Here is a 20,168-nt window from a genome sequence, read left to right as displayed (position 1 = left end):
GGACATCTTGGAGGCTTCGAAGTTTTGGCAGTTGTGAACAGAGCTCCTATAAACATCTGGGCACAGGTTTCTGGGTAGACAGGAGTTTTCAGCTGTCCACCCAGCTGGATAAATACCAGAGGGCAGTGATTGCTGGATCCCATGACAAGAGTATGTTTAGTTTTTGTTGGTTTGTTTGCCTTTACAAGAAGCCTTCCCAGAGTATGTTTCGTTTTGTACAAAGCTGCCGAAACGTCTTCCAAAGTAGCTGTGCTATGTCGTGGTCCCACCAGCCACGACTGAGAGTTTCTGTGGCTCCCCGGGCTGACCGGCATTTGGTGTTGTCCGTGTTCTGGATTTTGGCCATTCTGGTAGGTGTGTTTAGTAGTAGGTCGTTGTGGTTTTAATTTGCACTTTCCTGATGACGAAGGATATGGAGCCCCTTTCGTATGCTTATTTGCCGTCTGTGTATCTCCTTTGGTGAGATGTCTGTTAAGGTCTTGGCCCGTTAAAAAAAATTTTTTTAATGTTTACTTTTGAGAGAGAGAAACAGAGCACGAGCAGGGAAGGGGCAGAGAGAGAGGGAGACACAGAATCCGAAGCAGGCTCCAGGCTCCGAGCTATCAGCACAGAGCTTGACGCGGGGCCTGAACTCAAAGACCACGGGATCAGGACCTGAGCCGAACTCAGATACCCATCTGACCGAGCCATGCTGCCTCCATGAATTTCTATATCCAGATTTATTTTTCTGACCGTGAGACGAATACATTATAGGGAACTGAGAATAACAAAAAGCAGAATAAAAAGCTTAATAATCATGGCTGATACTTTGGTGTATTTGTCCCATTGTTTTTTATGCATACTTATTTTTTCTTTGAAATAGTTGAGATTCTGCTATAGATGTAATTTCCCTCTGGGTCTCTGCCACTTAGAACTATATCATAAATATTTCCTGATATTAACAGTACTTTACAAAGGAAATTTTATTGACTGAAAGGGTGTGTCTTACTGCCATATCGTCGTTTTATTTATTTCTTCATTCTTGGCCCTTCAAGTTGGTACTCCGTTTTCACTTTTTGGAATAATATTAATGTGAACACTTGGTGTATAGGCTTTGCTGTATTATTGTCTTTTGGAAAAAATCCCTTAACTGGAACGTCTGGGTCAGAGACGATCAATCCTTGTGAGGTTCTTGAGGCACGGCACCAAATTAGACTCCGGGAGAGGCCGAGGTGAAAACTTCTTTCCTCAGCGTCGCAGAGGCCTTTGCTGTAGGCGCCTGGCCAAGATGAGGTGTCCATCTGCTGAGTTCTGCAAATTCCAAGATGAAAAAAAACCAGCCTCGTGGTCTGAGCTGGTATTTCTGTGATTGCTGGTAGGTGTTCGTTGTTCTTGATTCTCACCTTGACCTCGGCTGGAGCTGTCTCAGTGCCCCTCCCCCTGTTGCCTTCAGTAGGCCTCAGCAGCCAGACGTTTGGGGCCAGATCATTCTCTGTTGTGGGGCTGTCTGTGCATTGTGTGGTGTTCAGCAGCGTCCCTGGGTTCTGCAAATAACCCATTTGTTTGTGACCAAACAAATATCTCCAGACGTTGCCTGGTGGGGGTTGGGGGGGGGCGGCGCACGACAGGATCACCCTTGGTTGAGAACCGTTGGCCCAGACCATGCCCAAACCTCGCTACAGCCCACTGTGATTGTGGACCACCCTTCTCAGCAACCCTCCCTGCTCACGAGGCCATCCCACGGTCTCCGTGCATCTTCCGGCCTCATTCTCTCAAGTCTCAGCTCCCAGGACTTTTAGGTCGTTCTCAGGTGATGCATTTGCTACATTGTGAGGACCGTTTTCTTCCTCTAGATTGTATGATCCTTGAGGTCAGGATCCAAGCCTGAGTCTTGGCGTTGACCTCTCCACGACCGGCAGAGAGCCACAGAGTACAGAGCCCTGGCTCAGGACCTGTGTGCTAGGTCCTTTGTCGGATGACCCAACAAAGCCTTGCTGATGTCAGGGTCACTTAGGAGCCAGCTGTCTTGTCTTTCCACAAACCACCTCTCCTTGTAGTCCTGTCAGAAACCTCTCTGGCCAGGAAAGGGTGGGGAGCCATGTGAGATTCGCTGTCCAGAGGTAGGTTGTGAAAAAGTAAAGTGAAAGCTATAGCATTCCCACTGGGTTTCAGAATTTAGGGGGAAAAAGTTTCCAGCTATTGTTTCCCTCCAAGAACTCAGTAAGTATTGTCATGGAACAACTTTATTATCCTTCAGATGGCCAAATTTAATGTTAAAAGAGAAAACATATGGACAATGTTGCAAAAACATTTTCAAGGGTTTTTGTTTTGTGTGTGTGTGTGTGTGTGTGTGTGTGTGTGTGTGTGTGTGTGTATGTGTCTGTTCATTTAGTTCTTGGTTAAGTCTTGACGAGATTGTATCATTTTCCCCATAATCTTGGAATACGATGTTCAGATCATCCCCCAGAGTGTACACGATCTCTAAAAGCGGTTCATGTCAGCAACCCCAGCTGTCTTTATGGAAAAAGGGCTTTTTTTTTTTCTGAGTAACTCCCTCAGTGGTAGGAGTGGGTTGTGTCCCCATCCCCGTGTTGTTTAGGAAACGGTCCTTCTCAGGGGCCGTTTGCTCAGGTTGGCCAGGGATCAATTAAGAGACATGGATTAAGGGCGGTGGCGCGATGAGGGGGTTATGGTCCGATCTGTTAAAATTATAAGGCTGCAAAGCCGCCGTCTACGCCTGCATGAGAAACGGTGATCGTCAGGGAGACCTAGCAGAAGACCGTGGGTTTGGGGGTGAGACCTATCTGGGTTTCAGTCCTGGCTCTGCTAGGTGCTGGCCTCGTGTCCCGAGGACACTGAGCGTTGTGTGGGTGCAGGGGGATCTCAGTCCATTTTGTTACGATCTGTCGTCCTCGGCGCCCCCCTGAGCTGTCTGTAGGAAATCCACGTAGACGTGATCTCGCAAAAAGAAATGGTCACAGCAGTGAGTTCTGTAGGGAAAAATGGTCCAGGTACAGACGACCCGGAGAAAAGGGGAAGAAGGAATATGAGAAATAGGGGGGCATGTTTAACTCCTTTGGCTGGATGAGGTTTGCTATTTTCCCCATTGTCTGAACACAGACGCTCAGATCTTTCTAAAAACTGTAACTTTATTTTCAGTGTTATGGACTAAGTTTGGGAAAAGGAGAGATGAGTGAAGGTGGTAGGGCCAGCGTGGAAAGCCATCTTAAGCCACGTTGCTCCAGTCGTGCAGAAATTGTTCCCACGTTGTGACACGGGCTCATTTACTTCCTAGGTCAGGTCACAGCCCCGTGAGGGCATTACTCTGGATGAAGCACACAGTTCACATGGGGTGGGGGCATTCCGGTGATCGTATGTGGCTTAGGGGCTGCCATTGGAGTGTGAAAATTGTGTTCTTAGCCAGGGGAGGGCATCACACACACCAGGGATACTTTTCCAAAATGCCCACCCTGGATTCTGTGCTGGAATCCGGTGTCTCCCTGGTTAAGAGCCCTTTGCTGGAGGATGTAGGGGAGGGAAAATAATTTTCCTTCCCCCCTCCTAAGTGCTCTCTGGGGCCCCTATAACAAAAAGGCAGACTAGCAAGAAAAAAGCAAATCAGTTTATTAACATGTGTCCATGGGAAAATGGTTGTCGGGAAGTCCGCAGGGAAATCTGACTCTGGACGGTGGCTTAGAATCCCACCTTGTACAGATCTTCACCAAGAACGATGACTCTGTGAAGAAATGACAGGACAAAAGAAAGCAATTTCAGGCTTCCAAGGTCGGCAAATCAGGAAGGTGGATACATGAGGGGAAACCAGTCGCAGATAGAGATAAAGGCCGACGTCTGTTATGTCCGTTCCCCTGGTGCTGTCTCCAGGCTGATCGGTCTACACTTATCTCTGGTGATTAAGTTCTGTCCTTCCTGGTGGAGAGGGGAGGAGGGACATCTTTGTAAATATATATCCTGCTTTTGGGCAAGTAGGGAGAAGGCAGAGAGCTTTGCTTCTCTCTGCTTTTTTCTCAGTGGCTTTCAGCTCAAAATAATTCTAATGCAAAGTAGCATCTTTGGGGGTGGCCTATGCTGCTACCTTTCAGGGACAGTTCTGTCTAGAGACCCTCTGCTCTTTAGGGGGTACTGGCCAAACTCTTCAAGGCAGAGATTCACCTGTCTGAAGGGCAGGTGCCCAGAACAAGTATTCTCTTTTACAGAACAAGTACAATTAGAAGCTGCCCCCCCAAATGCCTGCCCTTGCCCACTCCCATTCTTGGGATAGATGCCCTGTAGGAACGGTAAAACTCAGTAAAACTCCTGGGCGAGGAGTGTATAAATTGGCCCATTAGGTGACAGTTGTCTGTAGAATCAGAAGTTACAAAAATCTAGGTTTTCTGAGTTGAAATGTTTGGATGCAAGGACTGCATCATTTTGATTCTTCGGTACAGCTGCCTTTGTCCTCATTATGAATTTCGTGTGTTGGGTCATGAGCCCCCGTTAAGGGGGGTGGATCATTCATATCAGACAATGCCATTTATGTGGGCCCCACAAAGAATAACACCCCCATTTTCCCTGTTCCCAGGGCTGTGTGTCTTCTGAGCAACTCTTACCTCTCTGGGCCTTTGGTCCACGTAGGCCCTGATGTTTCTCCTCCCACAGTACCAGAAAATCCTGATAACTTCGAGGCCCATCGCTCCTAAGTACGCAGAACCTTATGGAAGCATTTGGTGTTCTGGCTTCTTGTCCTATCTTTCCCACGGACAGATATCTAAGTTGACTGAAATGAGGGGAACCATTTTTACTTAAAATAATAGTTTTATTTAAAATCTGCTCCCTCCCTGGGCGGGATATTAGACGGAAGACCCGGGCTTGCGTCGCCAAGATGGGTGTATACGCAGCAGATGAAAGACTGCGGTATTTTACGAAGACAGAGGCTTATCCATTTTTGCGTCAACGTGGACTGCATGGAGGTGATTTTGATTGGATGGTCTTGTAGATGGGGAAACTGTCGCTGGATTCCAGAGGGATCCTGTCCCGAATCCCCGTCGACACACATGTGCGCGGAAGGCCACAGTGTGTCAGACCCCAGCCAGCAGAGTTGGGGAGAGGTGGACGGTCCCAGGTTTGTACGTTTGGGAGGTGTGGCTTACCCAGACGTCAGGGAGAATGTGTGTTGATATAACCACTGTGACGAAGCCCCTTGGCATTGTCTGAGCCCCAAGCCCTCCTTGGCTGTGGGCACTACTGGGAGCCCTGTGACTCCTCCCCAGGTCTGCCTACGTCTCCCACGTACATGCTTAGAAAAGGCTGTAAATGTAACATTTCTCCTTCAATTCTTCTGCTTGTGTAATGTTTTCTTTCCCTCCTGTTAAAAAAAAATGCACATTGTGAAAGTTAAAATGTAGACGAGCAGAAAGAGGAAAAATAAAGAGCGACCGTAACCCTACTACCCACAGGTGGCCCTTTTAGCAGAAAGGGGAACCCTGTAAATCATCATTCTAGGAGACTTCTCGTTCTCAGCATTAGACTGTGAAGTTCCTTGTCATGTGCTACGGTATCCCGGTTAATCCCGTGATGGCTGCCCAGGCTTTCATTGCCTGGATTTACCTGTTTGGTTTTTTTTTTTTTTTTTTTTCTCTTAAGCCTTCTTGTTAAATAGATTATTAACATTTTTACATTTTTGTAACGATGTGTCGGTAAGAGTCCCTGTACAGAAATCGATGTGGGCATTTCGTATGATTTCCTTAACCCAGTTTCCTAAGAATTTCTGGGTCAAAGGATAGGCACAATTTTAAAGCTTTTAAGTGTAGATTTCCAAGAGCTCCAATGCAACAGTTATGCGAAGTTATAGTATCAATACATGAATACCAGCTTCCCGAACACACACAGACATTCCGTATTGGCGTTACAAAAATTTCCCTGCCATTTTGATAAATGGAAAATGATATTTACAACATATTAATGCATATTAAAAAGTTTTTTAGTGTTTATTCATTTCTTGAGAGAGAGAAAGAGAGAGAGAGAGCGAGCTCAGGGGAGGGGCAGAGAGAGAGGAAGACACAGAATTGGAAGCAGGCTCCAGACTCTGAGCTGTCAGCACAGAGCCCAATGTGGGGCTCGAACCCATCAACTGTGAGATCATGACCTGAGCCAAAGTTGGACACTTAGCCGACTGGGCCACCCAGGTGCCCCCTATTAATGCATATTTTTTGGTGGTGAAATTTTGCCATGTGCTATACCTCTATTCTTTTGTGAATTACCTATATATTTTCTTTGGCCACTTTGGTCTTTTCTCTTTTGAATTTTTACTTATGTTAAAACATCCTCTTGTATTTTTAATGCTATTTATCATAACTTTTTAAACTCTGAATCTTGAAATGGTTTAAATTAACAGAAGAGTTTCAAAGGTAGTACAGAGAGTTCCTGTATATCCCATATACATAGCTTCTCCTTATGTTACCACCTCACGTAATCACAGCACCTTTCTCTAAGACAGAGTTTCTCAACCTGGGCACTGTTGGCACTGGGGCTGGGAGATTCCTGGTTGTGGGGCGTCCTGTACGTTACAGGATTTGAGCAGCATCCCTGGCCTCCCCCTGTCTCCCTAGCTGTACCACCAAAAATGTCTCCGGATGTTGCCACGTGTTCCTGGGGGAGCAAAGTCACCCCCAGTGGAGAATCACTGACCTGAACTGTGAAATCGATATTGGTCCAGGGCTGGTAACTGAACTCCAGACTTTATTCTGATTTCACCAGTTTTTCCACTCATGCCCTTTTTCTGTTCCAGGATTCCATCCAGGATACCACATTGCCTGTGACCATCATGTCTGTTTATGGTAATTTTTGACATTCACTCGTTTTTATTATCTTCCTAAGCCCTTTCCCTTTGTGTCACCGACAGGCTTCAAAAGCCTCCTTTACCTTACACTCTTCTGCCCCTTTCTTTAAGTCTGTAATCCCTGTGGATGCGTTTCCTCGGATGGTATAAGCTTGGGATCTATTTTCCCTAAATGGGTTGCCAGTTGTCTATGGACTATTGATGACATAATCCATTCCTCTACTGGCTGGAAATGCCAAGCCTATAATCGAATTTGTGTTTATACGAGGATTTCCCTGACTCCTGCAGTTTCCTTGTAGAAATTCCCATGCTGTTTGGATAGTATGTGATTCACAGAAGCTGCTCTCTTACCACCTAGGGATTTGAAAGATGGGGGATCTTTCAGATAGTCCGAAGTGTAAAGTCCCGTTGGCATGCGAGATATCTCATTATTGCAGGGGTCAGGTGTGGAGAGGCTCTGGCTGCCGTCATACTGTTTCCAGTTTTCATTTTGTATTTTAAGAAAGCCCTCTCAGTCTGATCCCACACTCTGTTGTTTGCTTTTAATCAGCTATATGGAGGTTTGACTTCCTTACCTTCAAGTGCACGCGTTTAATGTATGTGCCCGCGTAACCCACACCGCAGCGGGATACAGAATATTTCACCTCAGAAGAATATTTGGCTTCTTTCCAGTCTTCCCCTTGCCCCTGGGACCGGAAAACCTCCCACCTTCCTTCTGTCCCTGTTCTAGACTCTATATAATTGAAGCAGATTAGGCTTTCTCTGTGGAAGTTTTCTTCTCCTTAGACTAATGCTTTTAAAATTCTTCCACATCACGACATCGATCTTGAATTTCTCTCCATGATGTTTTGTACGTTTCACAAAAAGATCTTTCCTGTATTTTGTTAAATGCATCCCTCCTTATTTCACAGGCTGAATGCTACTTTATATGGATGATCGTGACTTTTAAACATTTCATTTCCTTTTTTCTTTCTTGCTTACACATAGGCATATAATTGATCTCTATAGTGACTTCGAATCCTGCAATGTTGTTAGAGGCACTTAATAATTAGAAGTGCTTTTCGTAGATTCCCTAGGATCTTCTGTGTACACAATAGTATTATGTATGATTAAAAGTTTACTTTTGTCCCCATCTTGATGCCTTTCCTTTTTTTTTTTTTTTTTTGCCTTATTGCACGAGATAAGACTTAACATTAAAATGTGGCATAGCAGTAATGAGGGTGAGTATCCTTGACTTCTATCATTCCCTTGTTAGCTGTAGGGTTTTAAAAATGTAGATGGATAGGAAGGTAGGTAGGTAGGTAGTTTCTCTCTACCAGGTTGAGAAAGATTCATTCTATTCATATTTTTCCCTTATTTTTTTTATTCTGCTAAAACATATATAACATAAAATTTACTGCCTTTACCATTTTTGTGTGTACAATTCTGTGGCATTAAGAACATTCACATTGTTTTGCACCCATCACTACTGTGTATCCACAAAGATTTCCTCATCTTGCAAAACTGAAACTCTGCCCGGTAAAACACTAATTCTCCATTCCCTCTCCCCCAGTCTCTGGAAACTAGCATCCTACTTTCTGTAGGAATTCGACCGCTCTGGGCACCTCGTGTAAGTGGAATTGTACGGTGTTTGTTCTTTTGTGGCTGGCTTCTATCCCATAGTATATGTCTTCAAGGTTCACCTCTATTGCAGCCTGTGTCAGAACTTCCTTCCTTGTTAAGGCCGAATAAGAGTCCATTGTATGGATGGACCAGTTTGTGTACCGATTCACCTTGTCGATGGGCACCACCTTTGGACTATTGTCAATTATGCTGCTGTGAACATGGGTGTACAAACCATCCTTCGAGTCTCTTGCCTTTAATTCTTTGGGGTGTTTACCGAGAAGTAGAATGCTGGTTTCTAAGAAACCACCATCCATTTTCCACAGCAGCCGTACTGTTTGGCATTTCTACTAGCAAAGCACAAGGCCTCTACTTTGCCTGTATCCTTGTCCATATTTGTCATTTTCTGATTTTTTTGGTAATAGCCATCCTGGTGGGCATGCAGCGGTATCTCATTCTGGTTTTGATGTGTGTCTTCTTAATGTTTCCCTAGTGATGTAGAGCATCTTTTCATACACCTGTTGGCCATCTGTATGTCTTCTCTGGAGAAATGTCTCTTCCTTTGCCCATTTTTTATGGGTTGTTTCATCATTGCCATTCCTAAGTTGATACAATTTTTTATTATCGTTCAATACTGACATACTTTGTATGTACCTATTGGGATCATAATAGGGTTTTTCTCCTTTATTTTGTAATATGGGGAATTACATTAATTTTCACGATCAATTAACTATTTCCAGGTTAAACTCTACTTGGTCATGATGCATTATACTTTTATTTTACTTTTTTTAATGTTTATTTATTTTTTAGAGAGAGAGCTAGAGGGTGAGCAGGGGAGGGACAGAGAGAGGGGGAGACACAGAATCCGAAGCAGGCTCCAGCCTCCGAGCTGTCCGCACAGAGCCTGCTGCGGGGCTCGAACGCACGAACCGTGAGATCATGACCTGAGCCGAAGTCAGATGCTCAACCAACTGAGCCACCCAGATACCCCTATACTTTTAAATATAAATATATATTTACGATGTTTATCATAAATATATATCATAAATATATTGCTAGATTCTATCTGCTAATGTTTTTAGGATTTTTTTTTTCATTTATGTTTTTTGTTTTTTTTTTTTAATTTTTTAACGTTTTATTTATTTTTGAGACAGAGAGAGACAGAGTGTGAACAGGGGAGGGGCAGAGAGAGAGGGAGACACAGAATCTGAAACAGGCTCCAGGCTCTGAGCTGTCAGCACAGAGCCCGACGCGGGGCTCGAACTCACAGACCGTGAGAACATGACCTGAGCCGAAGTCGGCCGCTTAACCGACTGAGCCACCCAGGCGCCCCTTCATTTATGTTCTTAAGGAACAGTGATATGTCCTTTTCTTTTTTGAAATGGTTTGGTTTTGGGGGAGGGGGGGGTGCCTCGGTGGCTCAGTTGGTTAAATGTCCAAGTCCGCTGTCAGCACAGAGCCTGCTTGGGATTTTCTCTTTCTCCCTCTCTGCCCCTCCCCCCACCATAAATAAATCAACTTTTTTTTTTTTAATGTTCATTTATTATTGAGAGACAGAGAGACAGAGAGAGCATGAGCATGAGCATGAGCATGGGAAGGGCGGAGACAGGAGAAGACACAGAATCCGAAGCAGACTCCAGGCTCTGTCAGCACAGAGCCTGACGTGGGGCTCGAACTCACAAACTGTGAGATCGTGACCTGAGCTGAAGTTGGACATTTAACTGACTGAGCCACCCAGGCACCCCAATAAATAAACTTTTAAAAAAAAGAAATGTTTTGCTTTTGGTATCAGGAAAATACTAGCTTTGTACAAAGAACTGGAAACTATTCTCTTTATTTCTGGAAGAGACTTGGAGGGCTGATACTATTTGTTCGTTTAAATGTTTGGTAGAAATCACCAGTGAGGTCATCTTGGCCTGAAGTTTTCTTTGTGGGACAGCTTTAATTACAAATTCAATTTCTTGGGGCGCCTGGGTGGCTCGGTCGGTTAAGCATCTGACTTCGGCTCAGGTCATGATCTCACGGCCCGTGAGTTCGAGCCCCGCGTCGGGCTCTGTGCTGACAGCTCAGAGCCTGGAGCCTGTTTCAGATTCTGTGTCTCCCTCTCTCTCTGACCCTCCCCTGTTCATGCTCCGTCTCTCTCTGTCTCAAAAATAAATAAACGTTAAAATTAAAAAAAAAAATTCAATTTCTTTAATCATTATATGACTAGTCAGTGTTTCTACTACTTCTGGAGTCTATTTGGTAATTTGTATCCTTGAAGAAGTTTGCAATTTCATCAAAGTTTTTGAAATTATTGCCATAAAGTTCATAATATTTTGTTACTGCCATAGGATCTGTAATGATGTTTGCTTACTTATTTCTGATATCCATAATTTGTGTCTTGTTTTTCCTTATCAATCTAGCTCTAGAGGTTTATCCATTTTATTGCCATTTTTTCCGAGGATCTAGGTTTTGTTCCATTGATATTTTTTTATTGTTTGTGAATTTTCTGTTACACTGATTTCTGCTTTTAGCTTTATTATTTCCATGTGTCTTTTTACTCTGTCCTGAATTTGCTCCTTCTCCTTTTTCCTTTTTTAGCCTAAGGGGGAGGCTTAGATCAAATTCTCATATCAAATATTTTCATATAATTATTTCAAGATATGAATTGCCTTCTAATCCTGATACACATTTTTTACTATACTTCAGTTCAAAATATTTTCTGCATACACTCTACCAATATCACTTTGTTTCATGTATCTTCATGATGTTCAATATCTGATAGGGCAAGAGTACAATCCCTACTCCTTTTTTTTTTTTTTTTTTTCTTTTGGCAAAATGTTATTAGCTATTCTTACTTATTTTAACTAGAAAATTTGGACCATTTACACTTATTTTTTAAATATTTATTTTGAGAGAGAGAGAGAGAGAGCAAGTGCACATGTGAGCAGGGGAGGGGGAGAGAGAGAGAGAGAGGGGGAGAGAGAGAGAGAATCCCAAGCAGGCTCCGCACTGTCAGCACAGAGCCTGAGGCGGGGCTTAAACCCACGAACCGTGAGATCATGACCTGAGCCAAAACAAGAGTTCGATGCTTAACCGACTGAGCCACCCAGGCACTCCATTTACACTTATGTTGATTACTGGTGTCTGTGCATTTATTTCTGTCATGTTGTTTAGGCTTTCTCTTTGTCCTGCCCTTTCTTCTTATCTCTTTCGTAGCCTTGCAGTGATTAATTACTTCCGATTCTATTTTTTTCTCTGCTGTTTAGAAGTTGTACTTTTTATTTTTATTCTTTCTTTGACCTGCTGGAGATTGTAACATGAACTTAATAGAGCTGAAAGTTAATGTTTTTAATCCTCTCTGAAACAACTTAGAATCTTACCTCCCATCACCCTCTCAGATCGGTTATTGTGTCTTAGTTCTATTATATGTTATAGTTCTGTCTTCTTTTGTGACTCCTGCAGTCAAATGTTATTTTTAAACAGTCAGTGTTTAATTTATCTCATGTTTACCGCTTCCTGGGCTCCCCTTTCCTTTATGTATGTCAGGTCTTTGCTGCTGATATCAATTTCCGTCTTCCTAAAATATGTGTTTAGATGTCCTTTTGGGGGGCACATCAAACTGGAGGGACTTATGGTGGTAAAGTGCAAATCTGTTTGTGGGCAGGGAAGGTGGGAATTCTAAAAACATCTTTATTTTGTTATATTCTTGAAAGAAGACTTTGCAAGGTACAGGTTTCTATGTTTATGATTACTTTCTCTCCGCCCTTTGAATATATTATCCCAGTGCTTTGGGCTTCCAGTTGGAGAAGGCAGCTGGAAGTCGAATAGCTGACCTCTGTGTCCTTTTTTTGAGCTGTTTTTAGGATCTTCTGTTTGTCTTTGGGATTATGCTTTACCATGATGTTATTAGATGTGGATTTCCGTTTTGTTATTTTCATGATTTGTTGTGCTTCATGAATCTGACGATTCTTTTTATTTGTTCTATTTATTTGTTCAGCCATTTCTTTATTTCTTGTCTTTCATTTCCCCTATTAACATCTTTCAGTTCTGATCAAATGGATTTTATATTGTCTCATCCCATCCTCTTTCCGCCTAGCCTGCTTTTCACCATTGCCGTTTATTTGACTCTGTGATGCAGTCATTAAACTTTTTTTAGGCTTGTATTCCACTTTACTTCTTCTGTTTTTAGCGCTATCTAAATTCGTCTGAGTCTTAAATTTCAATTAATGCGTTTTTCATTGTGGGGAGTGCTTTTTAGTGTTTTTTTGTTTGTTTTTTGTTTGTTTTTAATCGCTCTGGTCAGTTTTATAGACTCTTATATATTCCCTGCTGATAATTTTCACTAATTCTTTTATTCCCTCAGACATTTCAGTTTCTTTTTTATATTCTGTGTCTGATATTTCTAATATCTGAGGTATATGTGAGTCAGATTCTAGCCTGGCTTATCCGCTGACTTCCGCTAATGGTGGTGGTTTCTTGCATATGTTGTGATTTTTGGTTCATGTACGGCTACTATGGTAACCATAGTTACCACATATGGTTCCTATGGGGTTACTCTGATTCTGAGCACATGTGCATTGGGGACATTCCAAGTCCTGAGTTGGACAGAAGTGCCTCCAGAGATATTCCTGCTTCTATCACATGGGCTCACATTATGCTAAGATTCTAACTTGCGGCTCTTTGCACCGAGCAGGCTGGGTGGATTTCAGCCCGAGAGGGGATCACGCAGGGGTTTCCAGCCTGACTTCCCACATTCCCAGCTGCCAGGGTCTGTCTGCTACCCTCTGTTTGTCCTTAAATCCAAAGCTCTAGATGACCAGAGACCAGCAGTTGGCCTTATAGAAGGTGGATTGGTCTCCAGTTTTGTTTTTTCTTTTGTTTTTGTTTTTTTTTTTTGGTCTCTGAAGGGTTTTCTTACTCACCTGCAAGCTGACCCATATATATAGAATATGTGTTTATGTTTATTTCCAAGGTGTATGTTGCTTTAGAGAGAGAGTGTGTGTGCATGCAAGTGTGGGGGAGGGGCAGAAGGAAAGGGGGAGAGAGAGAGAGAGAGAGAGAGAGAGAAAATCTTAAGCAGGCTCCATGATCAGTGTGGAGACCAACGCAGGGCTTGATCCCATGACCCTGGCTGGGATCATGACCTGAATCACTGAGCCAAAATCAACTGAGTGAGCCACTCAGACACCCCTATTTCTGAGGTTTTTAGTCGCTTTTTAGCATAAGGGTGTTTTGGGTATCTAGTTTGCCATGTCGTGGAAATAAAGGACTGTCTTCATTTTTTTTTCAGAATTTTCTTAAGTTGGGCATCCATAAAAAAACATGTTGGGATTTTGGGGTATTTTTAAAAATTAAATTTATAGACTAATTTAACGGTCATCATTACAATACTAATTTTTGACGCATGCATATCATGGGCCTCTTCATTTACACAAGTAGACTTACATCATGTTTGAGTTTTTTTATGACCTTATTAGGCTTTTTCTAATGTTACAGTTTTTCTCAAGCTATGAATCACAGTGACTTGTTTTCCATGTTATTAAAAATTCTCTGGGAACATATTAGTCTAATATTCAGATCATATAGTGACATAAATTTTTTAACCATATTTGTAATGTTGGGCATTTCACAGATTCTTAATTTTTCACCTCTATAAATAATACTTAATACCTACTGTTCATCTGTGTGTGTGCCTCTTTGGCCACACTTCTGCTTGTGTTCTTTAACTATATTCCTGGGAGGAGGATTGTTGGAAAAAATAGTTGAACATTTTTAAGACTTTTGAGTCCATATTACCAATTACTTCACAAAAATGTTGCATTGTGCTGCTGTTAGCATTGTGGGAGAACCAGCCTGCTTATATTCTCTTTAGAGTTGAGTGCATATATTTTTATGCTTTGCTAATTTTTTTAAATGTTTTTATTTATTTTTGAAGGAGAGAGAGAGACAGAGCATGAGCCAGGGAGGAGCAGAGAGAGAGAGAGACATAGAATTTGAAGCAGGCTCCAGGCTCTGAGCCATCAGCACAGAGCCCGACGCGGGCTCGATCACGAGCCGTGAGATCATGACTTGAGCTGAAGTCGGATGCTCAACCGACTGAGCCACCCAGGCGCCCCTATGCTTTGCTAATTTGATAGGTGAAAGATAGTATCTTAATCATGTTTAATTTCAAATTGTTTAATTTCAAGTTAGGTAGAATTATTTATTGGCCATGTATATTTCGTGCTTTGGAAACTGACTTGTATTCTGTCTCCCCATCAGCTCCTTGAGCATTAGAGTTTCCTAGGAGTCTTTCATTTCTTTTCTTTTTTCTTTTGTTTCAAGAGAGAGAGAGAGAGAGAGAGAGGAGTGCAAGCAGAGGAGGGGCAGAGAGAAAGAAGAAGAGAGAGAGAGAGAGTGCAAGCAGAGGAGGGGCAGAGAGAAAGAGGGGGAGAGAGAAAGAGAGGGAGAGAGAGAGAGAGCAAGCAGAGGAGGGGCAGAGAGAAAGAAGGAGAGAGAGAGAGAGGCGTGCAAACAGCGGAGGGGCAGAGAGAAAGAGGGGGAGAGAGAATCCCAAGCAGGCTCCAGGCTCAGCACAGAGCCCCACCCGGGGCTCCATCCCAGGACCGTGGGACCAAGAGTCAGACGCTCAACTGACTGAGCCACCCGGGCTTCCCCTTAGGAGCCTTTAATGTACTAAGTCTTTTACGTCACGCAGACCACGATGGCTAGCCTGTACCCTTTGGGCCAGCGTATTGTGACCACTCAGTCATTTTGAACTTCTAACGGTCCCATTATTGTACTCTGACTTCTTTGTCTTTAGAGCATTGAAATGGCTATACCGGTAGGGTTTTCAGACAACCGGCACGTGCACGAAGAGACCGGAAATAGCACATTTTAAAGTTTTGCTGAGAACGGAGTACAGGTGAATGACTGTGCTCGGTGCTGTCGGTGACACGGCGGGGAGAGAGAGAACTTTCTCTGCCTCAAGATACTCACGGGCTAGTGGGAAAGAGAGACGTACAAAAAATGCAAGACGAGTCAAAGTCTGTGCTGAGCCTGCGGAGTAAGGGGGATTGGCTTCCGGCGAGAGGACTAGCAGAGTTTCGGGGGGAACCTGGCATTGGTGGGGTGGGGAAGGACCTCCCAGAGGCTGGAAAGCGGCATACAGCAGACACAGAAATTCAGGCCTTGCATAATGACAAATAGAACATGTACTCGGATCCCTCGGGGCCTGATGGGTTGCAAGCAGGCTATGGGAATGGAAAAGAAGTCCAGGCCCCAGCATGGAGGGAAATCAACGGCAGAAATCACAGGCCTCACTCCCGGGGCACTGCGAAGCTCTCCAAGGCCACAAAGAGTGACATGGCAAATACCTGCATCCAGTTGGTATGGAAGCCGTGGTTATACGGCTGATGTAAAGCCTTATTCTGAAGATAGCCTGTTTCCTGAGGATTTTCTTATAAAGATACGTCCGATGATCTCAACTCACAAACTTAAAGCATGCGTGTATTTTCAGACAACTTTGACCAAAATATCACTTAAGATCATCGCAGACTCGGCTCTGTGCTTGCAAATGAGCCTTCTGCTTTCCTCCTGAGCCTTGATCAAGTCAATACACAGACACAGAGTCCCGGATTAGTAGAGAAAGGATTGGAAGGGGGTTTTTAACATGATGTAATTGGATGTGAATTGTTAATTACATCACGAAACTCAAAGCACAAAAAGCCGAGTCGCTGCAGCTGAGTTGAATTAGTTCTTCAACCCAAAGAAATTAGACTACAAGTCAAAAGACTAGCAAAGACCAGAATGCTAAGCGTACCACAGCCTACTTCGCTTGGGCCCCACCCGCGAAGCATGAAATGCTCTTACTTTAATATGGGGCAACTCCCAGCTGTCCCCACCTTGTTCGAAACCCGCCAGCCACGTGCCTATCAGCATGGTGAACAGTCCTGCCTTTTTAAAAAAGAGTTACTCAGTAACGGCTTCACTGGGATATAATCCACATACCGTAACTGTCTTGTCCTGTGTCATTTCAGCTAGCACAGTCTTCCAGACGGTAACTTAAAAATGCAGTGAGTTTCTGACTGTTGCGTGTTGCTACAGGTTATTCGGCAAGAGTGCCTAATGTAACAGGTGCAGGAAGCTTAAAATTAAGGGGTCGCCCAAACCAAAGTTGTTCCTTAACTCCTGTTCCAGAAGAGAAACTTCCCCTTAAAATTGGAACTCCTTTTCCTGCAAGGAGATGCCCTCCCCCCTGCTAATCTCAGACAAAGTCTCACCATCTTGTTCTCCCTGGGGACACACCAGGCTTTGCTGTCTGGTCTACGTGGCCTGTCAAGCCCATTTGCTGCTTCCTTCCTGAAAATGGCCCTCACGTGGCTAAACTGGCGGTCATGTCAGAAATGGAAAATGTGTAATTTCACATCCTGGGGAAAGCCATAGCGACAACTCCCCGCTATTTAGGAAGTACATGATTGCAGTCAGAGTGTAATTGAGCTCTTTGCTTCTCTGTCTCCACTCTTCTACCCACCTGGCTTTGGTCTAATTCTCTATCATCTGTGCTTCCGCTAGGATCGTGTGCAGAGAGAGACTGTGAGGTTGGATTGGGTCAAGTTTGCCACTGAGTTTATCTTTTAAATTGTGGAGTAGAGAGGGGCAGGAATTGTTGGCCATGATGACGTGGTGACAGTGAGATCTGGACATTCGCATGTTTGCGAATGTCCAGGTCCTATTGGCCTGGGAGGCACACCCACCACGTTCTCCGTTCTTCCCTTTCAACCGTGTGGATTTGCGGTACCTGCCGATAGGGTGGTCCAGTGAAACAAGGCTTCCGCACCCTTCTGAGTAGAGCGAATGATTCCAGAAAAAAAAAAAAAAGGTTGTAAGTGTGCAGAAATGGCTCTGTCATTCACATATTCAGCTTAGTCTCCAAACAAGTTTTCCTTTCCTTGAGGTCACTGAAATTGAGAGGACCCAGGGTCCTCTAGCATTACATGTTTTCGTTGCCATGAGAGTGTGGATGGAATGAACTGTCCTCAGGTTGAAGCCATTTGTCCTTTTGTCACAAATACCCCAACTTGGCCACGCTGTGGGGCCAGTAGCTATGTCTCTGTTCATGTTCTATCTGTCATTCATAATAGGAATCCAGACCATAGTGGGTACCTACGAGATACTATCAAGTTACTGAATTAATGTCCCCCCCTAAGAGACTGTCAAGATTCCCCCGATGATACTTTTGGGTGAAGATTCTGTATCTCTTCCATCATCTCCTATTATCTGGTAGGCAAGCGAGTCTTCAGGATTTTACTGGGCTCCTCGTGGACATGAGCCATCACTTACATGATGTGAGTCACTTGATGAAGGTTTATTGAGGGTGCCAGGTGCCATGTAGGTATGTTCGGCATTGCAGTAAGCGATGCAGCACCCCTGCCTTCATGGGGCTCACCCTACTGCGTGGTTAGGGATGCACGACAAATAGATAGTTCAACATGAGAAAGTTCAAAGGGCACTAAGAGCTTTTGCAGAGCACTGAAATCAGGTGATGTGATGGGGTTGGCTGCTTTTTGGCTCCTTCAGGTGGGGTGGTCATGGAAGGCATCTCTGAGTCAGTGACATTTCAGCCAAGATCTGCATAAGAAGGAGCCTACTTTGTGAAGGTGGAGAAGACAGAAGGAACAGCTGATGAAAAGCCCCTGATGTGATAAAGAATGGAGCTGGTGAGGGACAAGACCAAGGCCAGTGGGGGAGCTGGTGAGGGACAAGGCCAAGGCCAGTGGGGGTGCCGGGGGTGTGGGAGAGGGCCATATGGGCTCAAGGAGGCAGGCCAAAGACATATGATGTTGGGAGGAAGTTTGTGGTTTATTTTAGATGGGAGGAAAGCCATTGGAGAGATTTAAGTGGAGGATCGTCATGATGTGACTTACATTTTCCCAGAATCTCAGGTGAAAGCAGGAAAGTCGTAGAGCAAGGGTCAACGAGTGAGTGGCACCAGCAGAGGTGGAGTAGAATGGATGGTTCGAGGTGTTTTAGGTAAAGTTAAGAGGACTCGCTGATGGACTCCTTGTGGAGGAAGAAAGAAGGAAGGGAGGGAGGGAGGGCGGGAGGAGGAAAGAAGGAAATGCCTAGATTTGGGAGTCAATAACTCACTGTCTTAAGCGGCAGGATGGCTGGCTCAGGTCCCACTTGATTCTTTTCAAATACATGAGACAGTGAGCAAACTGCTGGCCGTTCACCACCCCTTGGGGAAAACCTTCATTGCCAGGCAGACATTGGGGTTTGCAAGCACTGGACCAAATCGTGCGTGGAGGTGCGGCCATGTTTCAAGATGCCTGCAAACAAGTGATGGGGAAAGCAAAACAAACAGAAGGGGTCCTAGATGGAAAGCTAGAAATGTTCGTGCCAACAGAAGCCTGAGCAAAGGTAGCCAATTTTAGATACTACTCCCCTTAGTGAGACAAGGCAGACCGGAAGTTCATTTTCATTGTCGCTGTTTTGTGAGCATTACCACCTTTTTTTTCTTAAACCTATAACTTTAAAAGGATATTTGTGTTTTTAAGTGTGATTCGATTATATCCAAGAGGTATTTTTTTTTACCCTTAACCGTAAGTAATTACAAGTGAATAATGAAACCCATTAGGAAAGCAAAATTCCCTTTTTAGTCATTTTCTTTACGGCAATCTTACTTCGAACCGTAGTGCAGGACCATTCCGTAGTCTGCTAGCTAAGAAGGGCCTTTCAGTGCATCCAAGATGAGATGGGATGTAGTCTTCAAGGGATAAAAAGGGCATTCGTTACACTGTGCTCATCTAATAAATTGAGCAGGATTTCAGATTATTTCACATCTAAACCTATTTGATGACAACCCCTTCGCTATTATAATCAAGAAAGAACTGCATCTCTTGGACAGTGAATCTCTCTGGTTCCTTTTTGTTTGTGTTTTTGTAATCCCAAATAGAAACAATACATATGTTTCCCTTTTCCACATTTTATTTTTAGAAAATCTGGAGAATGAAATGCCTTCAGTTCAGCCACATGACTCCCATTAGCTTTGATGGGAGCAAGACATCTTCATGAAGGAAAAGAATCATCACACAGTGCCTGAATAACAGCCAGCCCAGGGCCACAGAAAGGCCTCACTACAGCACACATCATCAGCTGTGTCCTTGGGGGCCGGTCCTGTCCAAGTCCGACCCTACTTGGGATGAGCCGGGATTGAACCATCAGGGTCTGTTGGGAGCTCAGCATTCAGAGACGCCTCCTCTGGGGCCCCCTTGAAGCCTCCAGATCGGGGCAGGGTGGGATCTGCCATATCTTTCGGGAAAGCCCATGCCTTGCTGATTTTCAGTGCTTTCTCTTCCTCAACTCCAGGGCATACCTGTGTGACCCCAGGGCGAGTCCCGTTGTGCCTAGACTTTTCTGAAAAATTCCAAATATTTTTATGCACGGGTTGACCTTGAAAGACTGTGTGTGTTGCTTCTCAGTGCCTGGGTCGGGTAGAGGTTTCAGCACGAACCCTGCATGTTCCTCTCCCCTGTCCCCATTCTGTGCAGGTGTTTGTTTCCAGCTGCATCCGACTGAAGTGGTCAGGGCATCTATGCAGGTGAGAAGATTAAAGGGAAAGGTGTAGAAGGGCCAGGGGCTGGTGTCCTTCCTTCCACCTGCTTTTCATGTGAAGCTCGCCCAAGAGTCTCAGATCTTCTCCAGCCCCTGCGGGTGGTTCCACATCCTTTCTTCTCACCTGCTCACCAGCAGAAAAGCTCCCGATGTGGCATAGGGGAGGGAATGG

At 44.3% G+C, this 20,168-nt stretch overlaps 1 protein-coding gene and 1 long non-coding RNA gene across 2 annotated transcripts in view; both read left to right on the top strand.

Moving 5' to 3' along the window:
* The window catches only part of CD2H10orf90 (chromosome D2 C10orf90 homolog), a gene marked incomplete at its 5' end in the record, with an annotated part of 242,596 nt that overhangs the window by 185,615 nt on the left and 36,813 nt on the right, over window positions 1–20,168 (top strand). The gene's annotated exons all lie outside the window — the stretch shown is intronic.
* LOC122201857 lies at window positions 1,796–19,844 on the top strand. The gene is made up of 3 exons (XR_006194345.1): window positions 1,796–2,099; window positions 6,764–6,812; window positions 19,379–19,844. It is a non-coding gene; the product is annotated as an uncharacterized LOC122201857 (long non-coding RNA).

Source organism: Panthera leo, chromosome D2 (assembly GCF_018350215.1).
Source record: "Panthera leo isolate Ple1 chromosome D2, P.leo_Ple1_pat1.1, whole genome shotgun sequence".
Classification (NCBI taxonomy): Eukaryota; Metazoa; Chordata; class Mammalia; order Carnivora; family Felidae; genus Panthera; species Panthera leo.
The sequence above is the reverse complement of the archived record's forward strand: the minus strand, read 5'-3'. Positions and strand labels throughout refer to the sequence as shown.